Genomic DNA, 16,971 nt, shown 5'->3' with positions numbered 1-16,971 from the left:
TTCGATGGCAAAACACAAGGAGAAGACGAGCTCACAAGAACTCGGCCTTTCGCCGACCACAACTTGGAAAATTTTGCATCGTGGCTTGGGCCTGCGCGCGTACAAAATTGAGCATTTGTAAATTGATCCTAATTTTTATCAAAAAATCATCTTCAGCGATGTTGACCATTTCTGGATGAATTAGTACATCAACAAACAAAATTGTCGAATTTGGGACGATATCCAATGCATCCCGACAAATTCACTATTTGGTGGCGTTTTTTGGCTGGTGGAGTCATTGGTCACGGCGAGCGCTATAGGTCGATTATTAGCAACTTCTTTTGCCTGAATTGGATAATATGGACACTAGGGTATTCGAATTATTCGATTTTTCTCTTGTTCGAATAAAACGAATAAGAGATTTTAACTTGTTCGAATAATTCGATCACACGTTTAAAATTAATCGAATTATTCGAATAATTTAATTTTTTTTAAAAAAAGGTAAAGAATGTAGTTTTGATGTCAGTTTTTTAATATTTAATTGTTAAAGAAACACAAAAAATAAAGTTGAAGTTAACAATTCAAGTATTGATAATGTTAAAAAACATTCGAAAACAAAGTCCATCATTAAATTTTCAACAGAAATATTCTGATCAGATCAACTCCCGAACAATCTATAAAACAATTGACTAGCAAGCCCTTTAGTTTCCGTTTTGGAGCTATACTTTAAAAAATTTGAGCTAGTTGGATATGATCCTAAATTCAAATATAATATAAACGTATTAAGAACTTTTTTATGTCATTCATTAATTCGGGTTTTAAATTGAGTAACTAATTCTTTAGTAAATTAATTATTCACTATTTCAAAATTATTTATAACAGATTGTATTATACATCAAGCTCTATCCAGGTTGCTGAATCTTTGCTTAATAAAGTGGTCTTGGGGAATTACACAATAAAGGCAATCTGTCCAAAGTTTGATATCATTGCCAGTGAACGTGGCTAATTTGAAGTCAGGCATTGTATGATTGGCGCATTTACAAATACGCAAAAAGTGTATTACCATGTTAGACAAAGATGTTCAACGATGTTCAAAATCAAGTATAAGACGAACTCCATGCTTTTCTTGCAACAAATAGTTAGTTTGCAATATTTGTGTTTATCATTCAATTTATTAAATATTTTGCAACTCTTACGTAGGCGGTTAATAACATCACTTATATACATATATTTTAAGATCATGGCTTTTATCTATTTCAATGTAATCATTATAAATATCATCCTCAATATCTCTATCGACGACCGTTCCAAAATCACATTCAACTCCACTTTAATCTAAGTTAATATTTTAATTATTACTTGCATTTCTTCTAATATTTCGCCTGCTAAATAACAAATATTTTATTCCGTACCATTTATTTTCATTGGTTCAAGTCCTAAGTTAAAAATGTTGAATGATTTGTTTTTAGAATTGTAATTTCTTGCACTCATCTACAGTGATCGAAAATCCCTTTGTCTTTTGTTATTTGTAGAATTTCAGAAACAATACAATTTTTGTGAGTCATTATTACTTATTTAAATTTGAAATTATGAAAAATTTTAAGCAATTTAGTAAAGTTAAATATATATGAACATTTATTCGTTTTATTCGATTATTCTACATAAAATTGTTCGAATTATTCGTTATTCGAAAATGGTCACTTTTAAATTGTTCGAATAATTATTTGTAAGAAATTATTCGATTAATCGAACGATTATTAGTCGAATGAATACCCTAATGGACACCAACGACACGACGCTACGTGAAACATAGCTCATGCCACATTGGACATTCTGCTCATGCCAAATTTAACATTTCTTAAGTCGCAGGTCTATTCGAATATGACACAGCTGCTGTAATTTCGGATGCGCGCCTACCATCGAAGCCACTACGGATACTTGCACGACTTTATATTCCAAACATAATGGTATTCATAGGCTGTTCGATGATATCTCACACATACTTCGTTTTATTTAAATTTAAAGAGAGGAGGTACTTAATGAAATACCATTTAATTTAATAAAACTTAATGGTGTCGAAAATTGTGTTTTGATATTAGCATTTAAGAAAGATTGAAGAACTGATTATCCGAAGGAGACATTATTTGGTAAATGTAAATTTTTATTTACTTAAAACTTGTATGAGGTTTACATTTTTTTGGGTTATCTCTTAATTTTGGGAGGTTGGTGATATCATGGTCGGATTTCAATAACTTTGAATGAGGTTTGTCAGTGGCGAGATGATGATACATACACATATCAAATTTCTTATATTTCTGCAGAATTCCCGTATTCGTGATCATATCGAAAAATTGTTTCGTTTTCGAAATTGTAATAAAATATAACAAATTTCATGATCGGTATTCAAATGAGAAAATTACGATAAATTTTATTCGATATCGAATGCGGTAATTCGACACTGTTCAATGTTAGTGTAATTTGATTACACAGTTAACATAGACAGACGGACAGACAGATATCGTTAAATCGATTCTGAGTCATACGGCACATGTTCGGGTGGTTGTTGTACCAGTACTTCTGATCGTTACAAACGCATTATACCCTCCTAACTATTGCGGTGTATTAATAATGTCATTATATCCACCAGATCCGGGATAATTATTATGGCACTATCAACAATTAGAAAATAAGTCAAATATGAAATCACGAATCTACTGAGATTTGTGGAGAAGAATGTGCAAAAGGTCAGCCAAAGTAGTTGATGAAATCATACGAATCCTTTATAGAAAGTAGCACAGTAACACTGGTAAATAATATTCCAATGAGGATTAGGAGAAAATGTTAAGGATGGGGTAGACCTTTGTGAAAATATGAGATGTCAAAACTTGTCTTGATGGTATGTCACCGAGCACCATCATCAGATCGACTGCTAATAATTCTCTTCTTCGTCGGGTTCAAGACTACAGACACATTCCCATCCGAAGGTATACCTTCAAACAAGATATCTTAAATTTTACGTTCATTGAGTACACACGGAATCCTTACAAAATAATAATAATAATAATTGCAGTCGTGGTGGTTAGTAATCTAACCACTCTATTACTTAAGTTATGTATCAAAGAGTATAGCATAAAATATTACTTTGTTAGCACAAGCCAATCAAACAAACACCAAATAACAAAGTAACACTGAATTTGATGAACAATAAACACTCTGGCCTTTTTTATTAAATGCGAGAAAACACCTTATAAAACTGCGGTTTACAATATTTTCAAATTAATATATTAACCTAACCAGAGCAACCTGACGGCAAGGTTTTACAAAAAACCATAGACGATGACTTAAAAAGATTTAATTGTTTAGCGAAATGCCAATAGATGTCACTAAAAATATTTTAACGACTCTAGAAAAGGTGGTTAGTAAAGTGACCACTAAACCGGATAGAGTTAAATGCTTCCGAAAGATGTTTAATTCTTTACTGGGTATGGCCAAAGTAAGACCGATTAAAAGCAAATAGTTTTTTTCAAGGGCAGGTTAAGGTCCATTTGTATAATACCTTGTTTTCGTTGTAATTAATGTTATCTCCATTTAAGACATTGAATAAAAAGTTATACGTTTAAATTCCATTAAATATTAGTATAAATGCATATTAAATTATTTGCAGTTTTCAACTTTAAAACTATAAAACTTAAAGTAAATTGTATATCTGTCAATATAATGAGTTAAAAAAATATAGATTTTATTTTGGTTTATTAACACATACATACAAGCACATTTCCAAATTATTCAAACAACTCATTCTCAGTTTTTAACAATTAAATTTTGCAGAAAAAATGCTCTACTCGTATAAAAAATTATATATATATTTACATACATACAGTACATATGTGTATGAATATATATATACAATGGCAGTAGTATATAATAATAAGGTCAAAATCGACCAAACATACCAATGATGATGATGGTAAAGTGTATTTGACACAACCGATGGATTTAATTTGCATTGAATTGGGAATTTCATTTGACAACTTATTTTTATACGTTAAACAACAACAAAAAAAATTATTTAAATGTTTGTTTGAATCTCGGTGCATTATTTTTTTTTTTGTCTACTTATATGTATGTGAAGATGTGTGTTTGTATCCATGTGTATATGAACTAAATATTGTTTGTATGTGTAAATTTATACCACCACACATACATACCATGACATCCGTTTATAAAAACTCACAATGTCATTTAAATTGAGAGAAAAGACAGTCAAAATGTCACACTGAAACACAGAGCAGCGACAAATAATACAAAAACAACGACGACGACATACAAAAAAAAAAAACAAAACTGCAGTCAAGCTTTTGGACAGATCTGTGGCAAGTGCGTGAAATCCATTACGACATACACACACAATCTCACACATGTATTCATACATCCATACACAGACACACCGATACAGTGCAACCATACAAAAGGTAAATGATTTAATTTAAAGTGTGCGGTGTAGAATTCAATTTCATCAAATTTTGAATCAATTAATAAAATAATTTAAATAAAATGAATGAAAAACTATTTGAAATTAATGTAAATATGCATTGATTAAAGACCAACTGCTTTTGTTTCAACATACGATTTAGCTTATTTGCATTAAGAATCTAATTTCCATTGCATGAGGTATTCTAGAGTTTTGACAGAAATAGGATCCAATCATTGTTTATTTGATAGTGCAGAGGAAACAGCAGGATATTTATACCACATCCGTCGTTTCCAAGGTGAACCAACCTGATTCTCTGATGAAGAAATGGATTCATCCTTGATAACTCATGCAAACACGAGAGGAAGGGGGTTCCAAAAGTACATTCCCTCAAGTTTGGCAGAGCATTGTAATCGTTAAACCGTAGGCCCATCATTCCAGCATGTGTTCCAATTACTGCTTTGTCCTGTAATAAATTAAACAATTATCCTTATTTGCTGAGGACGAAATTCGTCCTGTCGGCATCGTATACCGCCCAGGTCGATCTCGCGATAGCACAGGTAGATTCATTTGTCCACCTGTTCTGTGCAGTTTGATATATTTTCTGCTGTACAACCATTATACATTTTGCAAGGAAAATACTAGAAAAGGGATCAATCGCCACCTCAGCCATCATCGCTCCCCTGTTGGCCAATTCGTTTGCAATTACCCTGATTTCCATCGTGTCCATGGACTCATATAAGCGATATCCTAGAATGTCTCGCTATCTTATTTAGAGATACCCGGCTATCCTCGATTAACCTAGATATCGTGAAGAAACCCGCTATTCCATTGACGACAGCCTTGCTATCAGTAAATTATACATTAAAGTGGCCCTTAATAAACGAAAGTTGGATTTTGGCCATTCTCACCCCTCAGTTTGGTGAACATTAGTAAAAAAATCATCCTGAAAAAATTTTAGGTAAATCGGTTGGGGTTAAGACGTGCCGCAAGCCCTCTGAAGTTTTGAGATGCATTTACAAGGGGGAAAAATGCATTTTTTTCAGTTTTTGCAAAAATTTTGCCATTAAAAAATTACTTTTGTAATTTAATTTAAAAGAATCGAAATGTGTACGTAATTGTCGTTCTAATAAGACATAAAAACCAGAAATCGGTCAAAAAATTTTAAAGTTATTAAAAATTCGCCAGGCCATTAACGTATCTCAGGCCACTAGAACAAGATATGTAGGAACAAAATTAACATATTTTGATAAATATTAAAATAAAAGCTCATTTTTACTTAAAATATGTCCATATATACTTGTGTATGAGTTTTTGTCTTCGTAGGATACCGTTAACCTATTCTTAGGTTTGATCAAAAAAATAAAAATTTTTTAACGGCAGTTTCAAAACTCCATTTTCAAATTTTTAAAAATTTTGTTAAACAAATTTCAGAATTTTTTGATCATCTCATTGGGATTTATTAAGAGTATAATAGGGAATAAAAATGTGAACAAATTATGAAAATATCTCTTATAGTTTTTCCGATAGCGAAATGTTCGAAATTTTGTATATTTTTGGGCCGATTTTGATGAAATTTAACAAAACTATAACATAAACTCTGGGGTTTATAGTAACAGCACAAGAATGGAAATTAACGCTTAATGGCACTTGGGGTTAAAATGACACCAAACTTTTAAAATCATAATTTTTTTATGGTTTTAGAAGTTTGGGGTCATTTTAACACCAAGAGCTATATAGGGTTAATTTTAATTTTTCTGCTGTTTTTTTAAATACTAGGCTTTGTGTTATATTTTTGTTAAATTTCATCAAAATCGGCCCAAAAATATACAAAATTTCGAACATTTCGCTATCTCTCTATGAAAAATTCCAAATATTGAAAAATTTTACCTTTGACCTTCACGATTTAAGGGTTAACGTTTTCCGATTTTAGTAAAAGTTTCAGAGTATATTTAAAATTATATCGACTATAATATTCTGTATAAGTTTTGCTTAAAATTCAAAAGAGTAAGGAAATAGAGCTCATTGACCTAAAAATTGCCAAATAATTGGTTTTTCTCGAAAATTTCAAAATTTAAATCGCAGGTACGGAAAAACTATAAGAGATATTTTCATAATTTTTTCACATTTTTATTCCCTATTATACTCTTAATAAATCCCAATGAGATGATCAAAAAATTCTGAAATTTGTTTAACAAAATTTTTAAAAATTTGAAAATGGAGTTTTGAAACTGCCGTTAAAAAATTTTTATTTTTTTGATCAAACCTAAGAATAGGTTAACGGTATCCTACGAAGACAAAAACTCATATACAAGTATATATGGACATATTTTAAGTAAAAATGAGCTTTTATTTTAATATTTATCAAAATATGTTAATTTTGTTCCTACATTTCTTGTTCTAGTGGCCTGAGACACGTTAAAGGCCTGGCGAATTTTTAATAACTTTAACATTTATCGACCGATTTCTGTTTTTTATATCTCATTAGAACGACAACTACGTACACATTTCGATTCTTTTAAATTAAATTACAAAAGTAATTTTTTAATGGCAAAATTTTTACAAAAACTTAAAAAAATGCATTTTTTCCCCTTGTAAATGCATCTCAAAACTTCAGAGGGCTTGCGGCACGTCTTAACCCCAACCGATTTACCTAAAAATTTTTCAGGATGATTTTTTTACTAATGTTCACCAAACTGGAGGGTGAGAATGGCCAAAATCCAACTTTCGTTTATTAAGGGCCACCCTATTATACATATATCCCTATTCTAAATTATTATATGGAATTTCATGTCTAAAAATGGTTTTGCGATGCAGTAATCGACATTGATATAGATGTTCCCATTGTATTCCAGTATCTTATAGTGCCCAAGGTCCTTACCAGAGCACGAGTAGCCAGCATTCAGTCTCTCAGCAGAGTTGAGAGCCATTTGTATAACCATCAATTTAATTGGTAGCAAGTTTAAAATAGTGAAAAGTGCCTTGGAAGAAGTAGACCTTACAGCGCCTGTTATCAGTATGGCAACCCATTCAACATCCTTCCGGTGAGGCATGCCATCACACCAATAGTCTATAGAATAAAATTGGTTTAACAACTGCTTAGAAGATCCAATTGATATCCCTCGGCCCAATAGCCCAGTTAATAATTGTCCTCTTACAGGAGTAGATGGCCACATAGGCCTTGTTAATCCTGTTCTGAATATTCAGGTTCCAGGATAATCATTTATCAAGAATGATACCAAGGTACTTTGCATTATCCCTGATCTCAAGACTGATTCCATTCAGTCTAGGGATTCTAAAGTTATTGATTCTGTATCTGCTTGTGAAGTGGACCAGTTTCATCTTTTGGGGGTACCAATTAAGTCCACTCGAATCACTCCACTCTCTCATTGTACTTAATGCAGATTCCATACAGATGGATATTGTATCCAGAAATTTACGAGATATTAATACCGTAACGTCTTTAGTGCAAGCGACTGCTTTGATCCTTCTGGTATCCATTTCGAGCAGCAGGGTATTTATAGCCATTTTCAAGGAAGGCAACAAGTGAATACACCTTATACGATAGCGAGTTTCCAATGGAGCCAACTATGAAATGTAAAGCTGTACCACTATATCTTTGTTCTTCTGAAGATCAGCATGGATGATTCCGTCCGGCCAAGGGAATTTAAACGGGTCGATGCTTTAAATTGTCCAATGGATTCTTTCCCTATTCACCGGAACAGAGTTAACACATGGAGGAACAGAGTCAGCAGCCCCCCTCACAGTCTCATCATTGACTGGTAGGCAGCCTGGTAAATGAGTGTCAAGTAAGACTTCAAGTGTATCATTACTATTCAGAGTTCAACTGCCACAGAATTTTTGAATGTAGCTTGGTTTACGTAATCGGATAGTCTCAGAGGATCCTTCCACGCTGCTACAGAATTTCCAACAGGTTTTCCTTTTCGGGTTTCTCGTCAGGTTCTTAAACTGACGACCAGATTACCGACCTCTTTGCCTCATTGAACAGTTTACGACACGTCCTTCTGACATGTGCTCTCTCATGGGTTCCACCAGGAAGGCTTATTCCTACCTGTGCGGTTGATCGGCTTGCAGGGTATCTAGTAGCCGATCGAAACGCTTTCATCAATGTTTCGATGATAATATCGTCCGTACTTTCAATAGCGAGCGAGCTAGGTAAAGACTGAGTGAGTACATCATGTTGCATCTCCCATTTAGTCTTTCTCCTGTTTAGTATTATCAGTCATATCAGTTGAACCTACATTAAAATCAATATTGATGATCACAATTGGTAATCATACTGTGGTGCTCAGCACTGACAAGTGTTAAGTCAAGTACCTCACTTCAGTTTGAAACAATAAAGTTTGGGTCAGAACCACTATTTACAACTTCCAAATTTCTATTACTATCTTAACACTAGCGGAGTTCACTAATAAGTGCGAATGGTCTTGCATCATTGCAAATGCAAAATTGTAAATGTTTTTTGTGTATTTTGTTATTGGATTACGGTAAAATTTTGCAATTTGGGAAAAATACAGTAGCGGATGTAAATTTACGCAATAAATGTGTAAATCTTATAATAGACTTAAATTAAAGAAAATTTCGTCCAAAAATTTTGTCCGTTTTTTTGCTACTTTAATAAAAAAATATATTGGAAAATATTGCGAGCTAAAATAACTGCACATCTTTTGAACGAATCAAGCCAATATCGGATACTCTGTTCCAAAGTGAAGCGTATTGCAGAGAGAACGTTCTGCTTCAATCAAAACAAATAGAAGTCGGACGGGTCAACGTTTGGACTATAAATCGGACGAAGCTAAACTTCCCAACCACTTTGTTTTAAGTGGTTTTTAACAGGTACTGCAGCATTTCAGATATAAAAAATCGTCTTTCAACGTGTCTCAGCTTCAATTCGTATTTCCCTGCTTTTGGATGAATCCTGCTTCCTGCAAACGTTTTGAAATTGCTGATTCAGTAGTTCCAAACTATCTTTATTGAGTAACGCCTCCAATTCTTGGGTATTTCAGTCACTGACAAGCAGCCAGAAGATGGACATAATAATTTTTAATTATTCAGAGTCGATTGATCATTAAGAAATAACTCGTTAAGTATACGAATTATTTTCTGAATAAATATTTGCTCACGGGAAATACATACATAGCAGTTCCAATTGTTTAAATTTTTAGATTTAGAAAATCCAAAAAAGAGGGAATTACGAATCTCGAGCAGGACGCGGCATTTCATGACTAAAAGCGGGACAATCCCGTGAAAATTGGGACATTTGTAACACTGTCATTTCTGTAATTCTCATTTAGGTGGCGCCTCTAACTTGTTTTATTTGTCTAGTGATCTACTATTATTTCCCATTGGAATCATTTAGTGTAAAATTTCTTGTTACACATAAGATATCCAATTAAATTCATCGATTAATCGATACCTTTAAATACCATTCATTTAAGCCACAATTTTAAATTTTGTTTACATTTGGTTTGTGTCCAAACTAAAATTTTTATTCTTATAAGATTTAACAATTTAATAGATAATACATACTTACATTTCGTGCAGCTTTTCTTCCAATAAGTAAATAAATTTGATTCTTTAAATAACAGTCGTCTGTCTCAGCTGTTTAGTAACATTTCACACACTTATAAGATTTGTTCAAACACACTCACACGCAATAAAGTAAAATAATAAAATCTTCAAATAAAACACAGGCATTTTACCATAAATAAAATGTGTTTTTGTTTTTATGTAAACAAGTTTGTAAATAACAGACAAAAACAAATGTTAGGTGGTTAACAGTAAACGAATAATAAACAGAAAAGCAAAACAAATGTTAGACTGTTAACAGCAATACTAAAACGTAAACAAAAAATGTGTTAGTAACAGCAAAAACACAAATGTTAAATGAAGGAAATAAACTGTTAATTCAAATTAAAAGAGCAGATAAACATAGAGGGAATGAGAATGTTATAAACATTTAAAATGTAATGTGTAATGCAAAATGTTTAAAATAGTTTAAGGCAAACAAGAGGTTTAGTAGGCAAACATGCCGATAGCAGGCAAAATTTAAAGGAATTTTATTTCGTTTCAAAAACTTTAAAACATATTCAAAGTAAAATTAATTAAAAGACGAATAAAGTGTAAAAATAAATGAAAAGAAAAAATATATAGACATGGAATTTAAAATGTAAATTGTAAAACACTTTCCCCCATATGCATGAACAATTTTTAAATTTACAAAATTTAATTTATAAGCCTTTGATAAATTTAAAATTTTTTTATGCATATGGGGGTTTTTTATACGTTTTTGGTAATGCTCGGATCTATTGTTGTGAGTTTAGAAATTCTTTATTGTGTTATATAGCTGGTTACTAGAAGTGAAATTACAATTTCTAAATTTTAAATTCTGTTTTGGCTGAGCATGGCATTTAGAATGATCGAGGGTGAAAGCTATTAAATATGTAAAGTAGTGTGTGCTCAAGAATAATTTGAAAGCTTATAGGGTCAAATATTTTTGAGATTTTTTCTCAGATTTTCAATGTTTAAATATATTTTTTTCATACAAAAAAAAATATTTAAACATTGATTAAGCTTAACTATGTTTAAAATTTTGATAAGATACCCGGCCTAAGTATTATAAGCTGTTTGCCAGTTTAAACTCATACCCAAAAAACAAATAAAAATCAAAAGTTCTGTTTTTCTTTCTTAAAAATCATTTACTGGGGTTATTACGATGTAGATCTATGACCTGCAATAAGTTCTGAAAATCAGTTTCAGAGGTTGTGACATTGATGTATGTGTTAGACAAAGCTAGACCTCGTTTTGCCACATCATTTACCACTTTTAAATTTGTTTATTTGAGCTGACCGATAAATCAAATAAAACAAGCAAGAAAGTATAGTTAGTCAAACCCGATCATATGATACCCTACACCGAGAAGATGATTATAAACAGTTATCTTTTAAATCTATACTCGTTAAATTGATTTTCGTAAGTGGGCCTCATAAGGGAGGTATGACTAATTATTTTTTGGGACACACTAATGTGAAGTCTATGACATCATATCTAGCTCGCAGTATAAAGTGAGCAACATTAGCTCAACCAAGAACCCTAGGACAAAGCATTTGGGGAATTCAAACGGTCTGCTATTATGTCGTATTTCATAATGTCCTAATAATTATAATAGTTTAAATAAATTTGTATTGTGCTTCTAACAAAAAAAGTGTTATTTTATGACAAAACTTATTAGTTTAGAACTTTTTTGTTTGAAACTCAACAAAAATTTGTTTAAACTATGATAATATATTAGGACATTATACAATATGTCCTATAATAGACCGTTTGAATCTCCCAATTATACATACATACAGTAAAACCTTGATAATTCGGACGGCGTTAATCCGGATTATCCGGACATCAGTTTTCATTACATTGCGTACTCTATAATCCGGATTGATTGCATCTTTATAACTTTATAATTCGGATTTCATACAAACTTTGGAGAAAAGTTTGAACAATTCTCGACAAACAACATTGAATTTTACCAAGCAAAATAAATATTTTATTTATTTATTTTCATATTTATTATAATTAAAATTACAACAAATCTTAAAGCTAAAAGCACTAGCAACAATGGCTATCGGATTAAAAATAAATAGCTTTAATATTTTTATTCTTATTTTCTTGACTTGTAGAATTGAAATATATTAATATGTACTTTTTTATAAAATGTACAATAAATGTTCCTTTTTAAATGTAATCATTTATTTAAATAATACATAAATATAATATATCATTAGATAGGGTGAATGCACCAGTAGTCGGCAGTTTAACTTTTTTTCAGTTTTTAAAGTGATACCATTATGAGTGCGAACATGGTATTGTGATGTAAATGGGTTATTGTTGTTTAGTAATTTGTATAGTTTTAGTCTCAATTAATTCTTTTCAAGCTGTTTTTATTATATTTGAGCAATTTACGTTTTTTTGAAAAAACACGATTTGTGCCTGAAGTCGGCACCCTTGATCCTAATGTCGGCAATTTGTGACCCAATTGTCGGCATATCATTTTTTATTAAGAAAAGAATAAAATCTTAAAAGAATTCAAGTTATTTTTTATTTAAAATATCAGCCATTTAAATAAATACTAATAAAAAACATAAATTAGTGCATTTGAGGTGAAACCACTGTGGGCAAATATCATATCCTACGTTTTTAGGCCATCATCCTCAGGATCTGTGTCCAAATCCTCTTCACATGTGCCCCTAACTCGTTTTATCTTCCTTTTTTAATTTGTTTTGGTGTATTTTATTTTTCTATTATGGTCACTGTAATTATGTATATGTTTGCGGTAACCATTTATGTTTATTTTATGTTTAAGTTACCATTCACATCATTGTAGCAATCATATATACATATGATTGTAGTAAATATTTATGTGTTTGTGGCAACCATGTTTATGATGTAATACTTCAACATATTGTGTTGTTCTAGGATTATGGTTATCATATTCTGAGAGCAACATATTATGATAAATCTTTATCATGAAAATGATTGCCATAAATATATATTTATTTACAATCATGTTAATGGTAACGTAAACATATTATGGTTACCGCAATCGTATACAATATCCCAGTGACCATAATATTATTAAAAAACTTTGAAAAAATTTGAAATGTACAACTACAACTTGTTGGGATTGGACTTGAACAGTTAAAAGGCTGAAACCAAGTATTTGAATAATTATTTGATAATGTTGGAGATGAGTAGTGAACAGGTTTCAACGTTTCATTGTGATTTTCTGCAGCTAAAGTTGGCGATACCTTATTTTCAACTTTTCTTTATTAATTATGAACGTGCCTGCCTCTATGGTAAGATTACTCACAATTTCAATAGTTTGATAATTTATTTTTAAGTTATTGTTCTCTTCGATAATGTCATCGGAATCAATTCTACGCTCATATTAGGAGCTAGTTGGTTGACTATTTCAAAAGCTAGATCCAAATCCGTTTCTTTTCTCATTTTCAGGCAGATCACCTACTAATAACTCCAACTGATTTAGTAAAGAGCCTGTTTATTAAGGTATCTTACATGATTATTTTAGAGAGAACAGTTTCAAAACCCCTTTATACCATTTCTTTCCGGGTCGATAATATATAAATGGTGTGGTTTGCTGCTCTTCCTTCACGATTGATTGAACCGTGTTAAGTTAATCCTCACTTTCTTTGGAATTAGATAACACTGTTTGCGGCCCCATTCTCATAGGACCTTCGGAACCGTATAATTTGTCCTATATTTTTGAACGCGGAACTCGATATTGTTTACTGGCACCTAATACAGAAATCGGGCCTTCTCTCGCATAGAAAATATTTTAAGGCTTTTTCAGGATATTGGTGCATATTGGTTTTTTTCTGGAGTGTCCATATTTGGAATTCTAAGATGTTAGAATTAATAATACCTACTGAATCTCAAAATATTACTCTGTTTTACGATCTCCAGTCAAATAAAAAGCTGCTGCCGAGTTCAGGATGCTTGGTCTCCTATACTCGGCAGTTCTTAAAATGCTCAATTAAAACTGTGCCGACTATTGGGTAAACTCATTTCAAACTCATTTTCTTCAAATCTATTGTCAAGAGAGATGAGTAATAAACAAATTTGTAGAATTTGAGCTTAATACAAAAAATTTGCAATTTTCCTGAAGTCGGCATCACTATGCCGACTATTGAAAATCATAGAAATTTTTGTTCCTAATGACGGCATCAATTAAAATAACCAAAAAAAAATATTTTTTGTGAAAACTTTCACATTGGAGGTAATATTTAAACAAAGTTTTATCTGTTAACACCACTCTGGTAAAAATATTACTTAAATTGATATGGTTACTAACTTGTTTTAGTTGGCCTTGCCACTAAAAATTTTCTTAAAAAACAGGCACTTCCGCACCAGTTGAAAGATGGTCACTTAATGAGGATAAAAATAGATGAAAATACTCATCTCACCCAAATTTAAACATTACATAAAGATAAATGAGCGTATGTTTAATTAAAGTTAAATCTTACTTTTGTATAAAATTATCGTTATTCTTATTTATTAAGCTTTTAAGTCAAAAATGCCGACTACTGGGTCATGCCGACTTTAGGAGCGTTTACCCTATGTGTTTTAAAAGCATTTTTAATACAAGAACAATGTTTAAAAATTTTATTCGGTAGTCCGGATAATTTGATATTCCGGATTAGGGTCTGCAATCAATTATCTGGATTATCAAGGTTTTACTGTATACGAATAAACTAAACTTTATTTGGGAATATCGATTACCTATGCCGATTTCATAGTTTAAAAAGTAGGCTTCCATTTGTACAGCTTATTAGGCTACATTCAATTGGTACCTTTGGTTCAGACTTCATATAAATGGATGGATTATACACCCTGAGTACATAGTATGTATGCATGTGTAACTAATATATGTTAAAAGTACCTCAAGTAACCGCATAATCATGGTAACGATTATTTCTATAAACCCAAACTCACAACTCTATTATGAGAAAGCAAAAAAAGCTTGACAGTAAAATAAAATAACGAACAAAAACACAGTAAGATATTTATTTCTTGATATTGATTTTAGTTTTTTCTAGTTTGTTTTGATTATATCGTTTCGCGTTGTTTATTTACGCGCGCGTTTTTTCTTTATTGCGTTTATTTCCGTTTCTTTTTTGTTTCTTTACGTGCGATTTCTTAAGTTTTTAAGCGTTAATTTCGTTTATTGCTGTTGCACCTTACTAACACATAAGTCAACTGACGCCAGACTCTTAACGACCACATTAAGTTGTTTTGTTGTTGTTGGCGTTTTTATTATTATTGTTTTTATTTTTGTACTTTTGCTGCTAAGTAATACAACAACAACAACACACATGTATTGTCAAGTTCCTTGTCGGTAATTTACGGCAGGGCAAAGAAAATCTGTGCAAAAAAAAAACAACTTCTTCCAGAGGCGATTTCTGCACTATTTTGTAAAGAAAACCAACAACAAAATGTTGAGGAAATTCATTTATAAAATTTATTACTCTTTATAATATTTATGTGTGATAATAAAGCTTAAGGAAACGAAAATGAATATGTGAGGAAAAGTAAGCACACTAAACTCTTAAGATGAAGTAAAAATTTTAAAAAAATATTGAGTAAAAACGCTTAAACATTTTGTTTAGCAGAAGAGTTTATATTGGGGAAGGCCAAGTAGAAGGAAGAACATTTGCACCTCCTTACCTTGGTATGGCCGAGGAAGAAATGAAATAAACACATTTCTGTGCAGTAATTTGCAGTCGCATAAATAAAAGCCGGTTATTAAAATATTGAGCATAAAAAGAGATGTAAATAAAAAGCTTTATTGGAGAAAAAATTAACTCTCTCTTTAAATTAATTTCTCAAAAATAAATACTCTTTTAACTTATACAAATTCTTACTCTTGTAATTTTTTCCTCTTAAAAATTGTATGGCCTCTTTTTATTCTCTTTTAAACACCTGTTTTTCTTAATGGGTACAAAATTCCCCTTGCTGTTCTTAAAAATCTTATAGGAATTTTTCTTTTATTTCTCCTACTCTTTCAACATGAAATTTCCCCTTTATTATCTCTTATTATCCACCTGTAGCTAAAGTTTTAATAAAATTTCCCTAGTTCCCCTTAAAATTGTGTTAAACAAAACACTGGCATTGAAACACTCTCTCTTTTCAATAATAAATTTTCTTTTCATATTGTTCCCTTAAAAGCACTCTCTCTCTATTCAAGAATAATTAATCATTAAGAGCTATTCTCTGTTTTATCACCTCTCCTCTTATTTAATGATTATAAAATTCCCTATACTTATCTCTGTTTTACTCATATACGTTTTCGGTTCTTTGTTTTATGTATCTACCTCTCTCTGTTTAACTACTGGTTTTGAGTAGAGTGTTCATGAATGAGTGTAAATATTGTAGAGTGTTTGCGTGATTGTGTGATATAAAGCTGTCTGTCTTGTTTAGTTTTGACGTTTATTTTTCAGTTTTGTTGAAATTTCATTCATAATAAATCATTTTGTCAGTTGTGTTGTGTACAGCTCTCTCGCTCTCAGTGCCTTGAGTATTTTTCATCACAGTAGGAATGGTGGTGTGAGTTTGGTTTTTTATATATTTCTTTCTTTAGTTGTAGTGATGGTGGTTGTTTTTGCTAAATGATTTTGCTTTTGTGCTTCTGCAATTAATGTTGTTTTTTTTTGCTTGCGTTTTTCTTTAGCAAAATTTAAAAGTTTTTTTTTTGTTTTAATAATTTCTTTTAAATTGTATTCCCTCATTTGTTGTTGTCTGTCGTTCTTTCCTCCCTGTTGTGTTTTCCTTTTTGAGCTTGTCATTTCTTTTTGCCATAAATTTTTCACACACAAAAACAAAGCAAAAAAAAAAAACAGCAAGTATGAAATAAGAAAAAAAAAACAAATGAAATGAAAAACAATCATTCATTTTGTAATTTATTGTTTTATTTCTCAGTTGTATGT

The sequence above is a fragment of the Calliphora vicina genome, chromosome 2, assembly GCF_958450345.1.
Source record: "Calliphora vicina chromosome 2, idCalVici1.1, whole genome shotgun sequence".
NCBI classification, from domain to species: Eukaryota; Metazoa; Arthropoda; class Insecta; order Diptera; family Calliphoridae; genus Calliphora; species Calliphora vicina.
The sequence above is the reverse complement of the archived record's forward strand: the minus strand, read 5'-3'. Positions refer to the sequence as shown.